Source organism: Pteropus alecto, unplaced genomic scaffold, assembly GCF_000325575.1.
Source record: "Pteropus alecto unplaced genomic scaffold, ASM32557v1 scaffold8, whole genome shotgun sequence".
Classification (NCBI taxonomy): Eukaryota; Metazoa; Chordata; class Mammalia; order Chiroptera; family Pteropodidae; genus Pteropus; species Pteropus alecto.
Window position 1 is genome coordinate 12,723,772 of NW_006494609.1, and position 10,455 is coordinate 12,734,226.

Below are 10,455 nucleotides of genomic sequence, written 5' to 3' on the forward strand. Positions count from 1 at the left end.
TAGCTTCCTCTTTATCTTTCCTTCATCTTATTTACTGGTATATGGATAACTCCCCAGACCACAGAGAGGCTCCTTTATGTTTACTGTTTACCATCTGCACTTATGCCCAAGGTGAGTCCTGAGACGATTTTGAGTCCCTGAGAACTTGGTCGACAGAGCTGCCATCTGCCTCTAGATTCAGACCTCTGGACTTATAAGTGAGAAAGAAACCAACTTCTACTTAAAGCCACTCTAGGGAGCATTTGAAGTCTTGCTCCCTGGCATATGTTGTCAGTTTGGCTCAAATAAACTCTTATTTTAAAAAAGCCACTCTTACGTGGGTAACACCGTCGCTGCTGAACTTCGTCTAAATCAATATGCTATCTGATATTTTTCTCCGCTTCTGCTCTTGCTCCTTTATAAATTATTCTCTCCATGGTGTCAGCCAGGATAATCCCTTTAAAATTCAGGTTGACTTATGCTACCCTTGTGGTCAAGGCCCTCCAGCGGCTTCGCATGCTACTCCCATCAAGGTCTCATCAAAGCCCTTACTAGACCCATCTGCCCCTTCACATTCTCCTCTGCCCTTATCTTCACTGATTATTTCCCCCAGATGTTCCATTCCAGACACAATGGTCACTTGCTGACTCTCAGGTGCGCTCTCGCTGCAGAGCTTATTCTACCAGTGTACTTCTTTCCTCTTGCTGGACGACTAATGCCCACCATCTCGTGGCTCATTCTCCTACTCTCTTCAAGATTCTACTCAGATGTCATTTTATCACTCAGGTCTTTTCTGACTACCTGATCTAAAGCATCGCCACCACCACCACCACCAGGCCATTGCCCATAAAAATTGGGATTTCCAGCTTCTTTAGAAAATGTAACCTCTCTGACAATATTGGGCTGCATTCTCACAGGGCAGCAATGGACCTGTGCCAGAGATAGCATCAAGACAGAGCTTAGGAGAGCTTTAATTATTACTCTTATATAATTCCCAACAGTAATTTGTGCCTCCTCCTTGACATAAACTATGGAGGTTGTGTTTATTTTATGTAAACTGCTATGCAAACCTAACTCCAAGCACCGCCATCACCATCCCATCCTCACCCCCAACTAGAATGTCATCCTTCTTAATAAAAGGCCTAAAGCTGCTATTGGCTAAAAAGTGGGTGACACAGGCATCTACAGTCCATGACCCCCCAACTCCTTGTTGTCACACATTTCCCTGTTTCACTAATTCGTAATTGCATGTGATTCCTCGAAGTATATGGTTAACAAGTAATGGCGTAGAATATTTTATTTCTCCTAAATTTATAGGGGAAAATTCAAAAGATTAAGAGCCTTTTTGAAACCCAAAGAAATGACTTTGTGGAATTCCAGGCATCAAGAAGCAATCATTCCACATAGTAACTTTCTATATCTGCCGTTCTTTAAGGCCGAATTCCATCTATCAGATTATTTTACAAAGCCATATGGCTCATTCCTGGAGAGTTGTTTGATTTCGTTCAGAACCCAAGTCTGTTTTCTTTTTAAATGTCAATACAGGCCAACCAGGCTTTGAACATGTGCAGAGATAATTGCAAACAGATTAATCTTTCCTAAGATGGGAGCTAGCGTTGTGCAAGGGAAATACTATTTTAAACAATTAAAACGTGAATTGCACTATTGAGCTGGCGAATGCTATATTTAGAAGTCACTAAAGACAATTGCTAGTTCAAGTGAAGTTCAAATTCTTCAAAATGAATAACTTATAAGAGGTTTATGTCGTACATGGTAGTGCACTGTTACATATTTATATCAAGTTTTTATTAAAGAAAAGTATTGGCATTTCCATGTTAATTTTACCATGTCTTCATAAAATCTTTCAAAAACCAAATTCTTGGGAAATAGTAATAAAAACAGCTTTGAATGGAGCTCACAGACTTTTCTTTTTAGTAGTTTGTTTAGAATTAAGAATTATACTTTATTCATTCATGCGTTCAGCAAAATCATGCAACAAATATTCATTTAGCAATGCCAGTCACTATCCTAGGCACTAAGTTCAGAGCAGGGAACAAAAGAGCGAAGTCCTCACTCAGATGCAGATTACAATCTTATTGGGACAGGGGCAGGTGGGAGGCAGAGAGAATAAACAAATAATGTGTAATACATCCAGCTATAAAGAATAGCATCAGCAAAGCAGACAGGGATGGAGTTTCATTCACATTTACATCACTAGCATTGGGAGCTTCGAAGGAGCTGAAGAGGATGGATGAATGGATTAATGACTTAATATGATAAACTCTACCTGCAGAATCTCTAACAGACGGAACATTTGCCATGGAGTGGGGTGGGATGAGGGCACGCACACTTTCAGTTCTGTCTCCTGCACACTGGCGCCTTGTTGTATGTTGGCTACAGGTGGTTTCCAAAAGGAAAAGCCTTGGGAGACAAAGTCCTTGTTTTGGCCTCTGCCCACAACCCCCACCTCCACCCCCCGCCCCACTATATGAATCGAGGGCTTCAGAGAAACTTCACCTCCTCTAAAATGCTGAGATTCTTGTAACATTGAGAAATACCCCAGTTTGATGCTCTGCAGTATCTAAAGCAAATAAGATATCTACTTAGAACAAAGGCTCCCTTGTTGGGAATGGAGTCTGCAAGCTCAGAAGCTTTCTTTGTTCCTCTTCGTGTCCTTGGAGGGGAAGTAATCATTCCCCAGGGTCCCCTTTTAGTTTCCCGGGTTATTTCATACGTCTAGTCATTTATGGTAGTTGTTCATTGTTTCACTAAGCAAAGTCAGCACTTCTTGTTTTGAAATTCTGTGCTGTGTTGGCAGAGTTTGGCTGAGTTTTCTCTCTCTCTCTCTCTCTCTCTCTCTCAACAGTTCTAGGAAGATGGTATCTTTGGTTGTAGACTCTGCTTACCCTGAGCAGAAACAGAAATAAGCAGACATACCTAAATGCTGAACCCAATACGTTTGTGAAAATCCTGAAAAACAGTATCACCTTTGGCCTTGTCAGGAACCTCTGATATGACCTTTCTGGACCACAGTCCCCTAAATATCAGATGATATGGTTGCCTCCCATCAGACCAGCCCAGGAAGTGCAGGACAGACAGCCAGAGCCAGTGTGGGAACCAGAGGCCAAGAGAAGAAAGGGGGTGACCTAATTCGTGACAGAAAAATGTCAGAGGCAGGACTAGGTTATGAAGTCAGCAGAGTTGCTCAGGGCTGTATCATGTGTTCCGTGGGCCTGGGCGCTTTTGCCTTTGGGGGCCCCTTCCTCCATTAAATAATATTCAAAATTAAACTTTATGACAGTGTTGATATAAAAATGAATATAGTGCAGACTGCTTTCATTTATAGATTTATTATGATTATAACCATTTTTTTCTTCTTATTTCAAAGGAAATTAAAATTAAAATGGTTTCATGGGCCCCTAACTGTGTCAGTGCCCTAGACACTGTACCTCTGGTGACTACTGGAGAATTCAGCCTGAAGTCAGTGCTTTAGCACCTTAGTCCTTTGGGAAACCGTTCTTTTCACACAGATAACTCAGGCTTCTAACACCTTCCTGCTTTCACTGCCTGTCCTGCCCACTGGTCCATCAAAACATCATGGTCAGCTCCAGACTGAGGAAGGATGTGATAAATCGATGGACTTTCTGTGTCCACTCCCTCCTCGCCCCCATGGAACCTGGCTTCAGCTGCCACTTCTCCACTGAAACCACCCTAACTGAGGTCATCAGTGACCTCTAGATTGCCAGAACTCATTGACACTGGTCAGCCCTTATACTTTTGACCTTTCTGTGGCATTTGACAGCATTCTTCGTTAAACTAGGATTCACTGCATACACATAATGTTTCAGACTGTGTGCCAGATTTTGGAGTCATACTTATCAACTAAATAGACAGGATTCCAGTCCTCATTGGGCTTTTGGCCTAGTAGGGCAGGGGTCACCAACTCTCGGGCCACAGATCGGTATAGGTCCATGGCCTCTTAGGAACTGGGCCACACAGCAGGAGGTGAGTGGCAGGCAAGCGAGCGAAGCTTCATCTGTGTTTGCAGCTGCTCCCCAGCGCTAGCATCACCGCCTCAGCTCCACCTCGGATCATCAGGCATTAGATTTTCATAGGAGCACTGGTCCCTAGTGCCAAAAAGGTTGGAGACCACTGTAGCAGAGAATCCAGATAAACAGCAAGTACCGTAGGTTTTTGGATATTATAAAAGCACGAGGGGCCCTAACTGGAAGTCAAGAAATGCTTCCTGACACAGATAACACGTAAGCTAGGCCCTGAAAGATGAATAGAAGTTCACCTGGTAAGGGCTCTCCTCTTGCTGGAAGAGCATTCTAGGTAGAAAGAAAAAATGCACCCAGGCCTGTTGATAAGAGGACCGACTGCATACTCTGGGAATAGAAAGTGATTTCATATGGCTGAAGCCTAGGGGGGACTGGGGTTGGGGGAATTTGCATATGAAGTGCCATGAGCTTATTGTAATTTTTAGAAGATGACTCTTGTCAGTGTGAGAGTGACTTGGAGTGGGGGTGATACTGGGGTCAGAAAGCCACAAAGAGGCTGTGGATGGGAGGCTGAGGACGGAATCTGAGCAAGAGATGGTAATGTTTTGAACCAGGAAAGCAACAAAGGGGAGAGAAGCAGATAGATTAAAAAGATTGCATCAATGGCCCTTGATGATAGATTAGATTTGGGAATGCAGAAGAAGAAGGATGGCATCTCTCTGGGTTCTTAGTGGTAGAAAACAGAATCCTCTTTACTGTTAAACAGAAAAGGGGTTTGCTGTAAGATATTAGAAGGCAACACAATCTTTAGGCGGGCCAGAAAACCCAGTTTGAAAGGCTGGACACAAAGTAGTCAAGAGAAATGCCTGGCCTTACCATGGGACATGCCGGAGCAGAATCGCTGCTGCTTGTTGCCTGGTTTCTGTGAGACTAGAAACAGGACGCCGAAAGCTTTACCCCAGCTATCCCAGAAGAGCTGATGCCTCCACCTTTGTGATTTCCACCAGAGGCTGCTTCCCCATGCCCAGCGAAAGGCCATGTTGTTCACTCTGCTTTCTATTCTTACGAAGGTACAAATGCTTGGTTGGACCTGAGTCACATGTTGAACTAGGTTGCAAGGGAGCTTGGTAAATGTGATTCCTGGCTTTTCAGAGAGGTAACTACAAATAGAGTTGGAATGGGTGCGAAGGGAGCCCCTTACACTATCAGCCACAGTTGGTATCTCTGCACGGGCCCCTCATTTGAACAATGTAAAGAAGGTCTTTAGAGCTGTCTTTTAGAGACGAGGCTCAATTAAATGACTCACGCTAGGTCAGTGGTGGGGCAAAGATTCGAAGCTCAGTCTTGCTGACTCTGTGGCCCGGTTCTTTCTGCTTCATCATGCTTCCTTTCAAGACTCGCCTATGTCCCAACTGTTTCTGGAAAGGCTGTTTCATCCCTCCCAGACCTCAGGTCGGAACTCGTGGCTGGACTCACATGCACTGAGCAGTACTGGAAAATAATCTAATCTGCTGTGGACCCTTATTGCCAACCCTGGAGTAGTTTTCCCCCAAATATAGACAGTGGGGCTGGGGATCAGATGAGAGATAGGAATATCTTTTATTATTTGAGTTCAAATAGGATACAAGAGGTTTTAGACAGGGCCTGAAGGACTGGATTGGGTCAAACCTCATGTCTATCATGAAATCTGTCTTCCGAGACACATGTAAGGACTGGCTACCTCCCAGCCTGTTCAGTGGACTGCCGTCACAATGCACTTAGACCACGTAAGCCACCACTGCAAGCAAAGCAAATCTTTCTCCTATAAACTAGTGCTGCTCCGGCTCTCTGGGTTGAATGCCCTTCTGCTGTGCTTCCTGTTGCCCTGAGCAGATCTGTGTAGTAGACCATACTGCACTGCATTCTCATTTTTAGTTAGACATGTGTTTCTCCTACTTGGCCATGAAATCTTTGAGCTAGTTCTTACATATTTTTGTATATCCATATAGTTAACATGTTAATGCTGACTAAATATGTAGGCAAAGCTCTTCTTGTGCAGTGTCTGCAATATAGAAAGTGTATTATTATTGCTTTTATTGTTATTACTTTTAGCACCTAGCATTCAGCCCAAGGTAACTGCTTAATAACTAATCAGTGAATGAACAAATGAGCCCCAAGGGATTGATAACTGCTAACAAGTGCTATCTGTTGTCTCTCTCGGGCATATTGACTTTTTTAGTAAGAGATCTATTCTTTGTTGAAAACGCCGAAGTTACAATGGCAGAATGTCAGGCTGTAGGGCTAGACACATATTTTCTTGGGGGCAGGGGTCTTCCCTAAGTTATTTCAATCCTATATAGTCAGGGCCACCTCTGTGTTCATTTTTTAATTGTATGGTTTTGAGAGAAGCCAATTACCAAGCAGCACTTTCAAATACAAGCCTGAGATGTTCACTCTCACTGTGTCACCCATGTCCACAAGGCTCTCAAACTTACCAGCATACAGACCTCCCACTATTGACCTCCACCTACCCCACCAAACTTGAATGCTTTTCTATTACAAAAAGCTCCACACTTTCCGTTGGCCCAGCCTCCTTCTGTGCTGAGCCTTGCTCAATCCCTGTGCTCTGTTCTGCGAACCTTATCTGCTGGCTTAGCAAACCTCCAAAGCTGACGATTTCATGTCTACACAAACTTCTCTCACCCCGACTTTCTCCCAAGCATCTGAAATAAGTTCTGTTTTGACTGACTCTGTTTTTTCACCTCGTTTTTTTTTTATTATCATTAATTAAATAAAATAGAACAATTGGACCAGATGATTCCCATCTGCAACAAAATACTAGGATGAATTCTGACATTTTTCTTTCTTTCTTTTTTTTTTTTGGAGGGGGGCACTTTGGCTTTGGCTCAGGAATAGTGCTAGCTGTAAGAATTCTTCTAATTGGATTCCTGAGTCAGCATTTGTTCTTTTACAATTAATACTCCTCCTCTGAACTCCCTATGTTGAGTTCACCAACAGCATCAAGCATCCCTCCTCTTTGGCAAGTACCCTCTGCCCATCCTACTCTCATTTGCATTCATATTTCTTCTCCAATGGAGGCACCTGTGCAATTGTTTCCTAATACCCTGCCAGCTGCTTACATCTTGCAAAGCCATATTCTTCTCTGGGAGTTCTGATAAAAGGTAATAAGGATGCTTCTCCCTAACCTGAACTCAAAAAGGGGTGGGAGACTTGCTCAGGAAATTTTTTTCACTTCAAAACAATGAATCCACTTTAGAGCAAAGGATATGAGCAGTGAGCACTTGAGCTGGGGTCACTAGCCCCATATCATCGGGGCAATAGGACAGCTTTTTGAATGCACAGTTGAGGTACCAAATTAGAGGTGATACTCTTGCAAGGATGAGTGCCAACTTCCAGGATATAGTATGTTCCCTAAATCAGTGACCATTATATGGTATCATGTCCCCAGCAGATAGAACACATGGGTCTGGACACCAAGGAATAGATGTGGCCTTACTTACTGGGAGATCCAGTGACCCCTGGGCTTTTTTGTGCTTCTGGGCCCTTGGTGCCCACAGCAGCACTCACTTTTTATCTCATCCCTTCCTAGCCTCCTCCCTCCCTTGCATAATTTCGTGGTCCCTTGCCCTGTGCCTGAGATTATCTCCCGAGTAAATTTCTTACACCTGAATCTTCGTCTCAAGATATGCTTTGGGATACAGAAGCTAAGGTATGGGGTTAATACTAGTACTCACCTTGCAGACTTGTTAGGAGGAACAAATGAGAGAATGTATAAGCACCACATCTGTTTTAGAATAAGCGTTCAGTGAATGCCAGCTGTAATCATCATCGTCATTGTCACCATCACCCTCTTGCAAGAGAGCTGAGACTGGTCTTGTTCAAGGTCCTGAGAAAGGTGACATTGGCAATATTAGGTTTACTCCTCCCTCCTCTTTCCTCACACACTCAGTACAACACAAGGAGTAAATTACTGACACAATTAATAGTTATCACTTATTGAGTGCCTATTGTGTGCTAGTTGCTTTGTATGCATTATTACAGCACAATGTTGTCTCAACGGCCTTACCAGATTACAATAATTAGGGGCATAATTATAATCCTAATAATAAGAGACAACATATGTTGAGCTTTTATTATAAACTGAGGAGTCTTCTGAGTGCTTCATGTGTGTGAAGTAATGCAGTTTCTTCCCATTTTCCAGGTTAAAAAAATGGGTTCGGAAAGGGGTAGGGACTTGCCCGCATCCACACGGCCTGAACGAGGAGGCATTCGAATCAAAAGCCAGCTCGGGCTGACTCCAGAGAGTCTGCCCTTTCCATGAAACCACAGTCTTCTCATCATTACTGGAATTTCTCTGACTGTATATTTAGAGGATTTACACTTTTCAGGACAATAAAACATGTTTCTTCGCAGGAAATGAAAGAAGACTACAACTCAGCCCTAAGGAGCAAAGTTTGCTGGAAGTCTAACCCTGAGACAATAATTTTAAGAAACAAGAAAACATAAGCTGTGATCTAAAATAGCAAGAATAAAGCATGGAGTTCTGCTTATGCCAAAAATGATGTAGGGAACCAGTTTCGACCACAGAATGTGGGAGAGAGAAGTTCTGCAAGTTGAAATGTCTAGAGAAAAGTGAACATCCTCAAATATATTAAAGTAACTACTTCCTAAAAAGTGCCTAAAAGACAGAGATGCACATGCTTAACAAATTCTTGTCACATTCTACCATTAGAAAAGTTATACTTAATCAATAATGTATGTCAATGTTGGAATCACTCTTAGAATATTAAATTTTGACCTTTTATTATTTTGTTATTATATTACAAAATAATCTACTGAAGTCTTCCAAGTTAAAATTATACATTATCCCCAAACATTTTTACTATCTAAACTATAGTAAGAAAACAGTCGTTCTACCAGCTTTTGAGCTATAAAAAAAACTGAATTGATTGATTCTCCCTCCCCCATTATTATCTGCAACATTATAATAGCTAATATTTTCCAAGGGTTAGTCATTTGCCAGGCACTGAGCTAAGAACTTCACATTATTTTGTTTAATTCATATAACAACTCTAAGAGGAAAATACTGTAAGTATCCTCAGTTTACAGAAAAGGGAATAAATAAGAAATTATAGAGGTTAAAACCTTGCACAAAATCAATCAGTTACTATTGGGAGTGTTGAGACTCAAATCTATGATTAATCAGTGTATTTTCGTTTGAAAGAATTATTCACCCAGCCAGTGCCCTTTCCATGTGGACTCAAACCTTTCCATTCCAATGTGGCTGAGATCAAGCTGAATGAAAATGACCCAATGTATTATTGAGTTCTGAACATGAAGAATTAAGGCCCTTTTAAAAGTAACATCTTCATTAATTGCTCTAAGAATCAACTTCTTTAGGGGGAACAAAAAGACCTCATTCTTCATCTCCATGATTTACAGATAAGTTTCCTTCTTGTCAGACTGTGAAAGCCATCAAAAGTGAAAACGACAGATTAAAAAAAAAAAAAAAAGTATGCCTTTTCAAAAACAGAGTCAAGATTCACTCTCAAGAGTATGAACTTAAAAGTAACCTGCACCACTCAGTGACCTTGGGCTGATTTGGTGATCAATAGTAACTGGATTTGGTAGGAACCAAGAAATTGACTCTATCAAATATTGTGATCTCCTTAGGCCATCTTAGTCCATTTGACATACAGATACTAAAAGCTGTGTCCAGCTCAATTGCTGAAAACTGAAATGAAGTCTTGAAGAAGTGGAGGCAAAAGGTACATAGCATATGTGTCTTCCTACTAAAGATCCTCGATTCATCCTGATCCATCATTGGCCATGACTCTGCACTCTGCACTTGACAATGGGTCTGCTTTCCTGGGCCTACTTCCCATCCTTAGTCATCACACCAGTAGCCCTGGGCCCTTCCACTTGGGGACTTCTGATGATTTTTCAGAGTCATCAGGCAGATAAATAAACCACCCCCAAAATGCAATTTGCCCACCTGATGGCAGTCACGTATTGCAGAGGACAGATCCCATAAAAACAACCACCCATTAAAATAAGAGGTCTCTGTTTACTTTAAAGACAACAACAAAAGCTGTCTGAAGAGTTGTGCAGGCTTTAAGGGACGATTGTTCTCAAGCAAGCAGCATATTGCTATCCACAGGGAGTGACAAGACTGTGTAGACTGCCCACCTGGAGAGTGAATTTATTTGCCTCCCAACCCAGTGACTGGCAACAAAGTTCTTCATCCCTAATGATCATCATAATAGGCTTGTGGAGCGATCAAATTTGCTTCCCATTCAGCAACTGGAGAAACTAAGAGGCACTCAAGTTACTCACTGTGGTTTAGCTCACAAGACAGAGGTTGGAATCCAGCAAAGGCCGATGAAACTGTTCCACTAATTGACGGGCTAAGATTCACGCATACCAGGCCCAATGCTGATACTCCAAATCAGTCAAGCACAACCCAAAAGTAGTA